The sequence below is a fragment of the Nyctereutes procyonoides genome, unplaced genomic scaffold, assembly GCF_905146905.1.
Source record: "Nyctereutes procyonoides isolate TBG_1078 unplaced genomic scaffold, NYPRO_anot_genome, whole genome shotgun sequence".
Taxonomy (NCBI): domain Eukaryota; kingdom Metazoa; phylum Chordata; class Mammalia; order Carnivora; family Canidae; genus Nyctereutes; species Nyctereutes procyonoides.
This window is the reverse complement of record NW_026575140.1, coordinates 41,693,668-41,708,194: the sequence shown is the minus strand read 5'-3', so window position 1 is coordinate 41,708,194 and position 14,527 is coordinate 41,693,668. Positions and strand designations below refer to the sequence as shown.

At 45.5% G+C, this 14,527-nt stretch overlaps 3 pseudogenes; 1 reads left to right on the top strand and 2 right to left on the bottom strand.

Moving 5' to 3' along the window:
• The first annotated feature begins 892 nt into the window (after nt 1–892).
• LOC129496574 (ubiquitin-like) lies at nt 893–1,265 on the top strand (annotated as a pseudogene).
• A 4,602-nt stretch (nt 1,266–5,867) lies between these two features.
• LOC129497599 (glutathione S-transferase Mu 1-like) lies at nt 5,868–6,524 on the bottom strand (annotated as a pseudogene).
• Nucleotides 6,525–7,733: 1,209 nt separating this feature from the next.
• Nucleotides 7,734–13,611, bottom strand: LOC129496877 (phosphatidylinositol N-acetylglucosaminyltransferase subunit P-like; annotated as a pseudogene).
• Nucleotides 13,612–14,527: the final 916 nt, after the last annotated feature.

Here is a 14,527-nt window from a genome sequence, read left to right as displayed (position 1 = left end):
CTTAAAAATTGTTAAGAAAACCACTTAGTGGGATCCCTGGGTGGCTCGGCGGTTGAGTGCCTGCCTTCCGCCCAGGGCATGATCCTGGAGTCCCGGGATCGAGTCCCACGTTGGGCTCCCTACATGGAGCCTGCTTCTCCCTCTGCCTGTGTCTCTGCCTCTCTCTCTGTCTCTCATGAATAAATAAATAAAACCTTAAGAAAAATAAAGAAGTTTTTAAAAAAATGAAAAAAGAATACCACCGAGGTCTCCCAGATGAAACAGACTGCTCTGTGGGTCTTACAAAAAATACTATTAGAAGGGCACCTGGGTGTCTCTGTGGTTGACCCAAGCCTTTGGCTTGGGTATGATCCCGGGGTCCCCAGATGGGAGTCCCACATCAGGCTTCCCGCATGGAGCCTGCTTCTCTGCCTGGGTCTCTGCCTCTCTCTGTCTCTCATGAGTGAATAAATAAAATCTTAAAAATAACAACAAAAAACAAAAATACTACTAGAAATTTAAAAGTATAAACAATATAGTCAAAAGCAAGAATTTTCCTTAAAGAGAAAAAACCTACAAAGTGCAAAATTAAGCATGAGAAGTATTTTCTAAAAAGTTCTTTTGCCAATGTATGTTAATAAAAAAGCTGGGCAGCCTGGGTGGCTCAGCGGTTTAGCGCCTGCCTTCAGCCCAGGGCCTGATCCTGGAGACCCGGGACCCACGTCGGGCTCCCTGCATGGGGCCTGCTTCTCCCTCTGCCTGTGTCTCTCATGAGTAAGTAAGTAAAATCTTAAAAATAAATAAATAAAATAAAAAAGCTAAAGGAAACAAATAGTATCCTAGCAAAACTTATTCAGAGGCTGCTGGCATTGTTAAGGTGTTGGTGTGGGGGTGACTGGACGGTTGGTTAGCAGGTCAAAATGCAGATCTTCGTGAAAACCCTGACTGGCAAGACCATCACCCTGGAAGTGGAGCCCAGTGACACCATCAAAAACGTGAAGGCCAAGATCCAGGATAAAGAGGGCATCCCCCCTGACCAGCAGAGGCTCATCTCTGCAGGCAAGCAGCTGGAAGATGGCCACACTCTTTTCTGATTACAATATCCAGAAAGAGTCAACTCTCCACCTGGTTCTCCGTCTGAGGGGTGGCTGTTAATTCTTCAATCTTGAATTCTTAGTGCCCAATGATGGCATTGCTCTGCACTCTAGCCATTTGCCCCAATTTACGTTTAGAAATTACCAGTTTTAGTAAGAGCTGAATCACTGGTTTTCTCAATAGCTGTTCAAAATGTTAATAAAAGTTTTGTTGCATGGTTAAAAAAAAAAAAAGTTGGTGCATTTCTTTACTGCATTCCCAGCCCCCCTATTCAGGGGCGCCTGGCAAGTTTTGATATCCCAGTTTGAGTCTGACCCCCCACAATGGGTGTAGAGAGTACTTAAATAAATACATTTTTTAAAAAATCTTCTAAAAAAAATAATAAAAAAATAAATAAAATAAAAAATAAAAAATCTTCTAATCAAGTATTGATCCACAAAGTAAAAACACAAACCCCTCATCAGATTAGCATTAGAACAGATAATTTTTTCTTTTTTTGTTTTTAAATATTTTATTTATTCATTCAATGAGACAGAGAGAGGCAGAGACACAGGCAGGGAGAGAAGCAGGCTCCATGCAGGGTGCCCAATGCGGGACTCGATTTCGGGACTCCAGGATCACACCCCGGGCTGAAGGCGGCGCTAAACCGCTGAGCCCCCCCCTTCCCCCCCCTTCGCCCTAGAACAGATACTTTTCGTTAAATAGTTCTGAACTGCAAAAAAGCTGAAACAGAAGGGGGGGAGTAAGCTAAAACAGGTAAGTGATTCACAGAAGAGGGAATAACATTCTAAACCACCACGCAAAAAAAAAAAAAAAAAACCGGAAAGTTTTTGAATGGAAAGTCCTTGATAGAGTAAAAAAGAAAAAAAGTTGCAGAGAACACATGCAGTAGAATTTTCATATATCACAAAGAACCAGCAGAAACGAAAAAGGACAGTATACATGAAAATATGCTCAATTTTATGAATCAGGAAAATGCAAAGCAGAACAGATTCTAGTGTGTTAGAAAATGGATTACAGCCAATGCAGAGGCAAACCTCTGCCCTCTCCAGCCTGAAAGGGGCACTGGGAATTTGCAGAACCTTTTGGGTAATTAAAATGGGAAAAGCATAATGCCGTTTAGAAGGAGTTCAAGTTAGTCTTTTCCTTTATTCTTCTCCCCTGCACCCAGAAAAGACACCCAGACACAGCACACAATGATGCAATGGCAAACCAAACCCTGTGGCCACAGAGAATGGCCCGGGAAATATTAACTCTTCTTTTTCTGGCTAAAAGGAAATCCACAATACCACCAACACATTCAGGAAAAGAAAATAAAAGAAAAAAAAAGAAAAGGAGAAAAGAAACACCACACACACACACACACACAGAATTGGCTGCTCACTTTGAAAATTCACCACATAGGAAATGCAAGTAGATAATAAACATATGAAAAAGCAGTCAAGGCCAAGGAAATGCAAACCAAAACAAGATGGTCCATCCGGAGATTAAGGGAAATTTATCCCCTGCCCCTCCCCCCCACGGCCTTGGGAGTGTGAATTGCTAAAGATTTCGCGCCCCTTCTAACAGGTTCCAGCCTCTAGAGTGCTCTCCCAGGTAAATTAAAGTTTCTTAAAACCTAAATCCAAACTCATGGCTGCACTGATTAAAAACCTCCCAATTTTTCCTAAGCTTTTGATGGCAGTCTAAACCTGACCTGAAACTCGCCAAATCGAGGGGGGAGGTGGGGGAGAAACTCGCTAAAGGTGCTCCAGCCTCAGCCTCTGCAAATCCTGTTTTCTTCCCTGATTAGGGATTGTGAGGCCAGAGTGGATATAATTTCAGGATGTCTGGGATCTTAGGCGGGAAAGAGACCACCTATTTATTTTCATTCATCTCTGAGAGGAATTTAGCATTTGACATCAAAATAATACATTTGAGATCCAGAATGTGCGATCTTCCTAACCTATTTCACAAAACCGAGTGGCGGGTCTAAACTACCTTTTAATTTGACATAAGGAGGGTAAAAGCATTTTCCGATACCTGCAACAACTGAATTGTGAAACACCTCCGATTTCCAGGGGTGACCAAATCTGGGATCCGGCCAGCAGGAGACAACCACAGCCCCAGGCACAGGATTCCCAGCCTACACCAGCTGCTGCAAGACTCCCAGCTCAGCCGTCCGAAGGTCAATTGCCCAATTCACTCTGAACTATGCACCCCTGCCCTCCACTTCTCCAGCTTCTCAGCCACTCCACCAAGTCTCACCTGCTTACCCAGCGAAGACCGATCACTTGGAAGAAAGAAGAAAGTTCTCTGCAGAACAGGACTTGGTCTTCTGCACAGCGGTCTCAGTGTCTAGAGTTCAAGCAAAGTCCATGATGCAGAATTTAAAGTTTAAGGTTTAGCATGTAGAGAAGTCCTCCACTTTGTATATAGGAGCGGGGAAGGCTCCTCTCTAGCCTTTTGCTTTTCTAGCTGTGTGTTAGCTTCGATTTACAAGATCATAGGAATTTACGCGAAGATACAAAGTTACTGAGAGTCTGGGAGGGGAGGCTGGGGAGCCCTGCTGGGGAAGGCAGAGATCTAGGGCCCCGCCTGAGGGGGGCAAGCAGAGAGACAGGGGTAGAGGATGGTTTTCCTTTTTTGTGCTAGTTGGGGTCTATTTCCTAGGACACTTTGGCAGTAAATATATATTCACCGTTTGAAAAAGAATTCAGTCATTTCTAACAATGAAGGCGATGCAGAAAAAGTCACTACCTTCAAACCTATTCCCTTACTTGTACAGTTTATAGGAAGTACTGCGAAGACGGGGTTGGGGATGAAGTCCAAGGCCCGGCATCCACGAAAAGGGGACAGACTTAACACCCAGGTCCGCCAGGCTCCAAAGCGCTCCCTCATTCCATCACTCCCCAAAGACACCAAGGAAGTGTTCACCTCCCCCACCCTTTTACTTATTTTAAAGATTTTGTTTATTCATGAGAGAGAGAGAGAGAGAGGGAGGCCGAGACACAGGCAGAGGGAGAAGCAGGCCCCATGCAGGGAGCCCAACGCGGGGCTCGATCCCGGGTCTCCAGGATCACGCCCTGGGCCGAAGGCAGACGCTCAACCGCTGAGCCACCCAGGTGCACCCCCCCACCGACCCTTCTTTTAAAGCCCGTACTTAAATATTGCCTCCTTTCCTTGGCCTCACTTTCTCCTCCTGGCACTGCTATTTTACTTTTCTCTTCCTTTTTTTTTTTTAAACTCTTCCCACCCAACGTGAGTCTCGAACTCACAACCCTGACATCCAGCGTCTCGTGCTCTTCTGAGCCGCCGGGTGCCCCGGCACTGCTATTTCAACGCCGCTGCTCTACGGGGAGGGGAGGCTGAAGAAGGGGCCTCTGCCACCGGCCCGTCGGGAACAAAGCAGGGCGCAGAGCCCGAGGGGCCCCGCGGCGCCCGTCCCCCCGCACCTGGCCAGCCTCACCTGCAGAAGGGATCCAGCCTGCGGACGCACCGGCGCGCCAAGGGAGGAGCGAGGGTGGGCTCAGCCGGTTTTGCCGGCTCCTCCCCTCCCCTGGCGGAGTCGGGAAGATTCTAGTCCAATCCCCTCGCGCCCTACACTCCCGCGCCTCCAGTCCCGAAGCACCTGCTGACTTCCCCTTGCTGCCCCCCTCCGCCCCCTCCAGCTCCAGCCCTCGGCTCGGAGTCCTCGGAGCCCCGGGCCCAGCGTGCCCCACCCCGCCCCCAGGACCTCCCCCTCAGCCAGCCCCCTTCGCCCTCACCCCCGCCAGCCCTGACAAAAGGCTCACATCTCAATAAGGGCAACACTAATTGCCTAGTTTATGCTGGCGGTAAGCCCAGCGTTCATTCTCGAGTCCTCTCTCTTCTTCAGTCCCCACAATCATATCCAAACCCTTGAATCTGTCCGCTCTCTCCCTCTGCGTGGCCCCTCTGCTGCCCTTCTCCACATCATTCCTTTTTGAGTGCCTTCCTATTTCAGGTACAGTGAAATCCTAACCCCACATCCCATCTTGGCTCCCTCTTGCACGTTGTCTTAGTTCTACTCCTCATTACAGGTATACAGTCTCCTTTTTCCTCTCCCGAAAACACCGAAAGTCTTGCCTCAGGGCCTTTGCACTAGCTGTTTCCTTTGCGAGTTGTATTTCCAGTTCTTTCACCTCCTACTTCTTTTTAGATTTTATTTATTTATTCATGAGAGACACACAGAGAGAGAGGCAGAGACACAGGCAGAGGGAGAAGCAGGCTCCATGCAGGGAGCCCGACTTGGGACTCGATTCTGGGTCTCCAGGATCACGCCCCGGCTGAAGGCTGAAGGCGGCGCTAAACCGCTGCGCCACCCGGGCTGCCCCCACCTCCTACTTCTTTTCTTTTTTTTCTTTCTTTTTTTTTTTTCATAGTGCTCAAGGCTTTACTGGGGATTAGGCAGGGCTGGGCAGGGACCACCCAGGGGGAGCAACAGGGGCACACCAGGTCACACCGGGCTTCAGGGCAGTGCTGGGGAGCTCAGGGCCAGGCTCTGCAGGCCAGGAGTCCAGGCCATTTCCTGCAAGTGGCACAACCACCGAGGGAAGAATGATCTGGTTGGCTTTAGCGCAGGAGGGGTAACACTGGGGAAGGAGGAAAATTGCTGAAGTGGAAAGCTGACGTCAAGGGCCTTGATGAAAATAGGGTTGGGAAGGAGAAAAGGGGGTCAATAGGTATTTCATGGGGACAAAAAAATGTAACAAAGGGCAAAAAAGCAGGACACCTGTTCTGGTACACAGAGCAAGCACAGCTCCAGCTCCTTGCTGGCATCTCCCATGCCCCCCCTACTTGTTGCCCCACATGGCAATCATTAGAAACAGAAGGCCTGGGGCCAAGCAGCTGGACTTCATGTAGGCAGAAATGCTCTTCAAGCTCTCAAAGCGAGCCATGACTCCTTCAGGTTCGGGAGCGCGTCCAGCGAGGTGGGCTCAACTATGCGGGACTATGCGGGGCAGGTCAAGGATGTGGTAAACCAGGAAATCCACGTAGGTGAGTTTCTCCCCTGCAAACCAAGGCCTCTTCCCCAGAAGCTGTGAGTAGAGCTTCATCTTGTCAGGGTTTGCCTTCACGTACTCACGCTTCAGTTTCTCAAAATCAGGGCTCAGCAGACCCTGGCAAAGTACATGCGGTGTCCATAACCTCATTCTCCAAAACGTCCACACGAATCTTCTCCTCTTCTGTCTCCCCACATAGGTTGTGTTTGCGAGCAATGTAGCGAAGGATGGCGTTGCTCTGGTGATCTTGTGAGCCCCATCAATTAAGTAGGGCAGATTGGGGAAGTCCAGGCCCAGCTTGAATTTTTCATTCAGCCACTGGCTTCTGTCATAGCCGGGAGCGTCCCCCATTGTGTACTTCTCGTAGTGCGAGTCCGTGTACTCCAGGAGCAGGTGGGCGGCGTGGGGCAGCCTGCGAATGTCCCAGTAACCCAAGATCATGGCCATGGTGCCGGATTTTTGCGCTGAGTGGAGGGCCCTCCTACTTCTTTTCATGTTCAGGTCTCAGGTCACATGTTAACTCCTCCAAGAGGCCTTCCAGAACCCTTTCCTTTTTTTTTTTTTTTTTAAGATTTTATTTATTTATTCATGAGACACACACACACACAGAGAGAGAGAGAGAGAGAGAGAGAGAGGCAGAGACAGGCAGAGGGAGGAGCATCAAGATGCTCAACCTCTGAGCTACCCAGGGTCCCTGATTTTAATGTGTTCCATGAGTGATTTTATTAATAAATGTCAGAGAGGCAGAGGAATTTTTTAAAAAAGACTATGTGAAAACATGATTGCAGCCATTTAAAAATTTGGAGAGAGTCCCCAGTAGAGAAACTGCTCACTCCCCTTTGGTGTAATGGGGCCAAACTCTGGACAGTCTAGTTAGCAACTGAGAAGTTAGCAGGACGGACATCCTGATCACAAGTCTGATGGTTGTGGACTCTCTGAAGATAGAATCAGCAGTCAATCCATGTATACTGCAGAGTAGCTTAGCTGTTAAAATACCCATAAAAAACATTAAAAAAAAGATTGTATTTATTTATTCATGAGAGACACACAGGAGAGAGAGAGAGAGAGAGAGAGAGAGAGAGAGAGAGAGGCAGAGACACAGGCAGAGGGAGAAGCAGGCTCCACACAGGGAGCCCGACATGGGACTTGATTCCAGGTCTCCAGGATCACAACCTGGGCTGAAGACGGCGCTAAACTTCTGAGCCACCCAGGCTGTCCCCTCCTTTTTTTTTTTTTTCTCTTCTTCAACTCAGGTCATTGCCTTCTCCCTTGCTTTCACCCCACAAGCAGGACACTCTTTGCACATTTACCTGAATCTGAGCTCCCCAAATTGCACGTCTTTGATCCCAAATAAACGTTTATTTCTTTGCCTTTCACTGTGGCTCTTTATATTAAGGTTAACATGCTCTTCATGTATTCCACACACATTGGGCACTACTGGATATGGGTGCGTGGCTTCTTAGCTGTATAACTTTGACCAAGTCAACCTCCATCTGAGCCCTGCAAATCACGCCTGGGGAGCCCAACCACCCAGAACCCCTGCCTGAGCTGCTTGGCCCACCCTTCCTAATTCCGGAGATAGCCAACATCTAGCAAGACACAGAATGCCACCAGAGTCTGGGGTGGCAAGTCTGCTCACTCACTCCTTCCCTCCTTCTACAGAAGGGCCTGGTACCTACTAGTTGAAAGTCTGGGTACAGGAGAAAAATCTGTGAACCAGAAGATCAGATTCTTGCCCTAGCAGGGTTATAGTCTATATTCTAGTGGGAAAGTGGAAGAGAGACATTCCAAAACACACAAAATTGAGTTGAATGGATATGTTCAGGTTCTGATAACTGAGAACCAAATCAAGAGGGTGATAATACAGGGTGTGTGACTCCCTGGGGAAGGGTTCTGAGGGCAGCCCTGGTGGCCCAGCGGTTTAGGGCGTGATCCTGGGATCTGGGATCCAGTCTCACATCGGGCTCCCTGCATGGAGCCTGCTCTTCCCTCTGCCTATGTCTCTGCCTCTCTCTATGTCTCTCATGAATAAATAAATAAAATCTTTAAAAAAAAGAAAACATTAAAACCAAATAGGACAACCAAGTGGCAGAAAAAAAACCCCAAACAACTTGAACGTGAATTGTGGTTGAAGGCAAATCCATGAGCTGGAGCAGCATGTTAAGTGACATGGTAAGGATGTGGGCAACGCTATTCTGAGGGATGGAAACCAAACAGGACAAAGGACCTCGTTTCTTTAAAAAATACACCAGGAGAAAAAAAAGGGGTGTGGGGCAAAGATTAAATCTCAGTGTTTAAATTGTTAAAAAGAAAAAAAAATGTTAAAAAGACATCATCAACAGTCACTAAACTCTACCTTTGAATAATATAATATTTGTCAATTAATTGAATTTACATTTTTAAAAATTTTAAAAATTTTTAAAAAGTAAAAAAATAGAGTAAATTTAAAAAGTAATAATTTAGTCTCTCTCTCTCTCTCTCTCTCTCTCTCTATATATATATATATATATATATATATATATATATATATCTTTTTTGGGTAGAATTTTATTTGTTCGGGGGGAAAAAAAAAGCAAATAAATAAATAAGTCAGTCAGTCCTAAATAACGTATTCTAGAGAAGAACAATTCTTCCTCTGTCCTTCAAGATCTTCCAGCTAGGCTAAGAATTCAGTTTCCAGGAGAAAGATTAACAGGAGAAGGCTCCAGTTTCACTCTGTGCGCAGGGATGCCCAATAATGAGATGAGACCTAAAGGAATGATCCACACGGGCAGTCTGTATGCTTTTTAGACATAGGGATAATACACTTGTGAGGACTTGATAGGATAGAGAAAACGGTTGTTTGAGAGTAAGGATTTTTTTTAAAATTTAAGTTCTGGGATCCCTGGGTGGCTCAATGGTTTAGCGCCTGAGTTCAGCCCAGGGCCTGATCCTGGAGACCCGGGATCGAGTCCCACGTGGGGCTCCCTGCATGGAGCCTGCTTCTCCCTCTGCCCTTCTCTCTCTCTGTGTCTCTCATGAATAAATAAATAAAATCTTTAAAAAATAAAAAAAGTAAAACAAAACTAACTAACCAGGTTTGTTGCTAAGCTCTCTTAGCTTTAAAGTTCCTGTCTCTGGGGATCCCTGGGTGGCTCAGCGGTTTGGTGCCTGCCTTTGGCCCAGGGCGCCATCCTGGAGTCCCGGGATCAAGTCCCGCGTCGGGCTCCCGGCATGGAGCCTGCTTCTCCCTCTGCCTGTGTCTCTGCCTCTCTCTGTCTCTGTCTCTCTCCCTCTCTCTATGTCTATCATGGATAAATAAATAAACCTATAAAAAAAATAAAGTTCCTGTCTCTGGTGGTAAGGATGTCATTTTACTTCTTAGTACAGGGAGAGTACCTTTCACATGGGAGACTGGTTTCATGCTTTCAGGAGGACAGAGGAGGGTCTGAGTATCCTTGCACCAGCTATTTCTAAAGTAACTTTTATTCAAAATAATCAATATGGTCAAAGGGGCATGTTTCGGGAGGCCTGCCCTTAGCCCTAGGAGATGAATTGTTATTACCTGAAGGCAGTGTGTGTGTGTGTGTGTGTGTGTGTGTGTGTGTGTGTGTTGCCTGTTTAGATCCTGACTCAAACACAGATGAATACCCAAAACAGGAGAAAAAAAGGAAAATTTGAACATGGGAGTGGATATTTGATGATTTTAAGAGATTAGCTTCCATTTGCATTAAGTGTAATAAGGGTACTGTGATTAGGTATTTAAGAGAGTAAGACCTCCCAGTCCTGTGCGCAGCTGTTTTTTGGGTGAAAATGTTTGAGCCTTGGGCCCTGGGTTTATTTTACTTTAAAGATTTTATTTATTTATTCATGAGAGACACACAGAAAGAGAGAGGCAGAGATGTAGGCAGAGGGAGAAGCAGGCTCCCCTTAGGGAGCCCAATGTGGGACCATACCCAGGATCATGACTTAAGCCAAAGGCAGACAATTAACCACTGAGCCACCCAGGGGCCCCAAACCTGGGTTTAATGGGCCCATCAAGGCCTATTTATTTTAAGAAGTGGAGTTGGCTTTGGTTGCCCTATTGCCCAAGGTTGCCAGCTGGAGCCTGTGACTTCTAGGGCATGCAGAGACCTTCCAGAGGACATGTGGGCCTGAACAGTTCAGGCTTTTTTTTTTTTTTAAGAAGATTATTTTAATTTTTTTTTAATTTTTATTTATTTATGATAGTCACAGAGAGAGAGAGAGAGGCAGAGACACAGGCAGAGGGAGAAGCAGGCTCCATGCACCGGAAGCCCGATGTGGGACTCGATCCCGGGTCTCCAGGATCGCGCCCTGGGCCAAAGGCAGGCGCCAAACCGCTGCGCCACCCAGGGATCCCCCAGTTCGGGCTTTTTATGGTAATATAGTACCTTACTTATTCTGTCTATTAATAATTAATACTCGAGAACACTTATGATATTAATGGAACTTAATCTAAGAGAAGTTCAATTTACATTTTGTTTTACATCTTAATACATTTCAATAAGCAAGTCATAATAATAATGGTCAAAATTATAATATCAAAAACTTATAATAAATGCTTAGTGTTACTATGTCTGCATTTGTTATTTTTTAAAAGATTTTATTTGAGAGAGACAGAGCAAGAGAGAGAGAGCAGGAACAGGGGGAGGGGAATGGAGAGAGGCAGGGAGAGAGGGACTAGCAGACTCCCTGCTGAGCGGCAGCCCAAAAGGGGTTCCATCCCAGGACCCTGAGATCATGACCTGAAGGCAGACACTTAACTGACTGAGCCACCCAGGTGCCCCAACATTCCATTTCTGTTGTTAACTTCCTTGGCTCTAAGAAAGAACATTTGGTGCACTCCACTGGTTGGAATATTTTCTAATGCTGTATGGCTTTTTCCTGGTATTTCTTTCTTTTTTTTTTTTTTCCTGGTATTTCTTTTATAAATGTATGAATGTAGTTGAGTGGAGAGGTACTTGTTAACTCCTCCAAAAAAGGACACATCCAATTGCTATGGTTATAAAGAGGTAGACAGGTAATGCAACTGCCCAGAGTTTTTGAGGCCAATAGATTAAGGCTAAGAAGTTTAGTTAAGATTCAGAAATAAAAGCCCACACCAGATTAGTATGAAGCCCAGCTGGGAGGGTAAGAAAACCTCAGGACATGTACAAATCACTTTTTCTGGCATGGCGACATGAATGTTCCACCACTCTCCCTGTGGCTTTGGACAGTCTCAGGGCCAAGTCCTCTGCCCATGCGCCCACCTGACAGTGCAGGAAGGTGAGGGAAAAGGCCTTGGCCCCTGACCTACACTTTGTGGTGCCCGAGTAGCTTTAAGACAGACTACCCAGGAGATTTGGGCAAACAGGCTGAGCAAGCGGGCTCACAGTGATGACCATCAGTGCATCTTTGAGTCTGCCCAGCTCTTCAGACTTGACTGGCCCAGTCAGGATAGAAGATTTTGCCTGGTTCCAGTTGGATTACCAAACTGACACCCTTCTCACAGGCCAGGGCAACCCTAAGCCTGAAAGGAATGCTGAAGAAGGGGCGCCTGGGTGGCCCAGTTGGTCGAACATCTGCCTTTGGCTCAGGTCATGAGACCAGGATCCTTGGATCAAGCCCCGCATCAGGTTCTCTGCTCTGTGGGGAGACTGCTTCTCCCTCTATCGCTCTCCCTGTCTGTGTGTGTACGTGTGTACATGTGTGCATGCGTGCTCTCTCTGTCAAATAAATAAAATCTTAAAAAAAAAAAAAGAAAATACTGAAGAAAGCCAACCTGGAGTTCCAGCTGAGATACTGCCCTTCCACTTATTCTGCTCAGAATGCCCTTCCTCACCCAAATTCTGCCCTCCGTTCTAGGTCAATCAACCTATTTGTCTTCCCTTATTCAGGCATTCATCACTTTGCACAGCTACTGTTTACTTGGAATGCACCGATGTCCACCCATAAAGCTGGCTCCAGATTCAGGCTGTTGGTTGAGATCACCACTTTACCAGCTATGTGACTTTGAGTAAGTTAGGTACCATCTCTGTGGGGCCTTTTAAAATTTTTTTCAAAGTAGGCAACATAGTACCTACTTCATGGTGTTGGGAGAATTTGAGATAATTCAGCTAACGTACTTTCACAGAGCTTAGAAGTCAGTAATATATGCACATTGCAAAAGTTTGTTAAATATAGGAAAGTACAGGGACGCCTTGGCTGGCTCAGTCCACAGAGCATGCAACTCTTGATCTCAGGGTCATGAGTTTGAGCCCCATCTTGGGCATGGAGCCTACTTAAGAAATAAAATACAAGAAAGTATAGAGAAGCAAAGATACCTCCAACAAGTTGATGCGCATTCTTTCAGATTTTTCTATGCATACATGTACTTACATAAAATACGAACCTCTTACACAAGTGACCTTTCCCTCTTTTGGGATTTTGGTAAGATTTGAGTAAAAAAATAACTGGGGAAGAAATATATACATAACTCAAGCTTTCCAGCTCTGTTTCCTATAAAATTAGAAACTCTATATAGTACCTACCTCATAGATTGTGGCTTGAATGCAGCAAAACATGCAAAAGTTTTTAGAACTGTGCCTTTCAGGCATGGTAAGCCTCAAATGTTTGTTATTAATATTATTAATTTTATCATTTATTTCAATGCTCGGCAGGTTTTTCTTTCCCTTTGAAAGGTGTTACACTTTTTTTGGGGGGGGGGTTTAACATTATTTCTGGGTAATAATTATTTTCATTGCTATTGTAAATGATATCTGTGCCCCCCCCATGTCTTGCTGATAGGTAGGAAAGTAGTAGCTGATATCTTACTGCTAATAGCTCATGACCTAGCATCTCCTGGGAAAGACAGATCTCACAAACAGATTAACATAGCATGTTAATTGAAAAGATAATGCTAAGCAGTGGGTTCTATGAATAGTAGAGAAGGCTGTCAGCCAAACTTGCAGGGGAGGACTGGGGAAGGATTGTCAGAAGCTGTCAAGGGGACTGTGTCTTGAAGGGTGAAGCTTTTTGCACATCTTGCTGCGCTCTCATGATTGCTTACCTCTTCCTCAGTGGAGGTGCCAAGGTTGGGGGGCTCTGGCTCCTACTCCCACTGATGTTAGGACTTCAAGTATTAGGATAACTGCCCTGGGAATAGAGACCCTCTCCCTTTCCTTTTCACTGCACTTCTTCCTAAATTTCACAGAGACCACCCTCTTCTAACAGCTAGCCTTGAATTTGCAGCCAAAAAACCCGAGGGATTGGTTACAGCTCTCCTTTGGGATGTAGTAACTATTCTAGCCCGGAGGATATATCCTAATCTACTAATCTTTCTCTGGAGAAGAATGGTTTCTATGGAGACAGTATATTTAATCCTACCTGTTATTAAAGATTCTGGTTTTCTGTTTCTCATCACAATTTCGGGGCGGGGATGCTCCTCTGGATTTATGTAATAAGAGCAAAACATTTCTTCTGAACAAGATTTTCTTCTGCAGGCACATGAATCAGGTAGATGGAAGACCTGCGCCATCTCCTGGTCATGAGTGTGAGTAGCTTTCTTAAGACCCATTGTTCTTATCAAATGCAGGTTTTTCCTTTCTTTCCTTGTTGCTAAATCTGAGGCTCTGGGAACTTCAATGGGTGTTCGGAGAAGACTCACCTGAGTTAGGTTAATGCAGATTCTGATTCCTGAGGGTGCGGCTGCCTGCACCGGGATTCTGATATAAACTGCTCACCGACCACTCAGACACAGTAACGATGATAGGATGAAGGCCCAAATGTAAAACAAATAATGTTTTTTAAAAATTGTTTTCTAATTATAAAGGAAGATTTTGGGGCGTCTGGCCGACTCAGTGGAGCATGCATGAGACTCTTGATCTAGGGGTTGGGAGTTGGGTGTAGAGATTACTTAAAAATGAAATATAGTTTTTAAAGATTTTATTCATTTATTCATGAGAGATACACAGAGTGAGGCAGGGACACAGGCAGAGGGAGAAGCAGGTTCCCTGTGGGGAGCCCGACGTGGGACTCGATCCCAGGACTCCAGGATCAGGCCCTGAGTCGAAGGCAGACAGATGCTTAACCACGAAGCCACTCAGGTGTCCCTAAAAATGAAACATTTTGAATTTTTAAAACCCCCCACTGGTTCATTAAAATGTAAAAGTTTGGGAAGTACAGAAATATTAAAGATGAAAATTAAAATCATATATAATCTCGACAAAAGCGCTAGTTTATCATCTTTTTAAATTTTTTTCAGTTTTGTGTCTGCAGTGCAAAATTTTCTTTGAAAATATGCATCATTTTCCTTTGGGTGGCTCCAAGCCATGTGGTATTTAACCATTCCCACATGGTTACTGGTGGGCCCTTAGGCTGTTTTCACTATTGTAAATAATAGTGTAGTATTGGTGTGACGATCCATTTACATTAATCTTTGAGTACAACCTTGATGCTTTCCTTGGGGTATAATGGGAATGGTTCTGGTAATA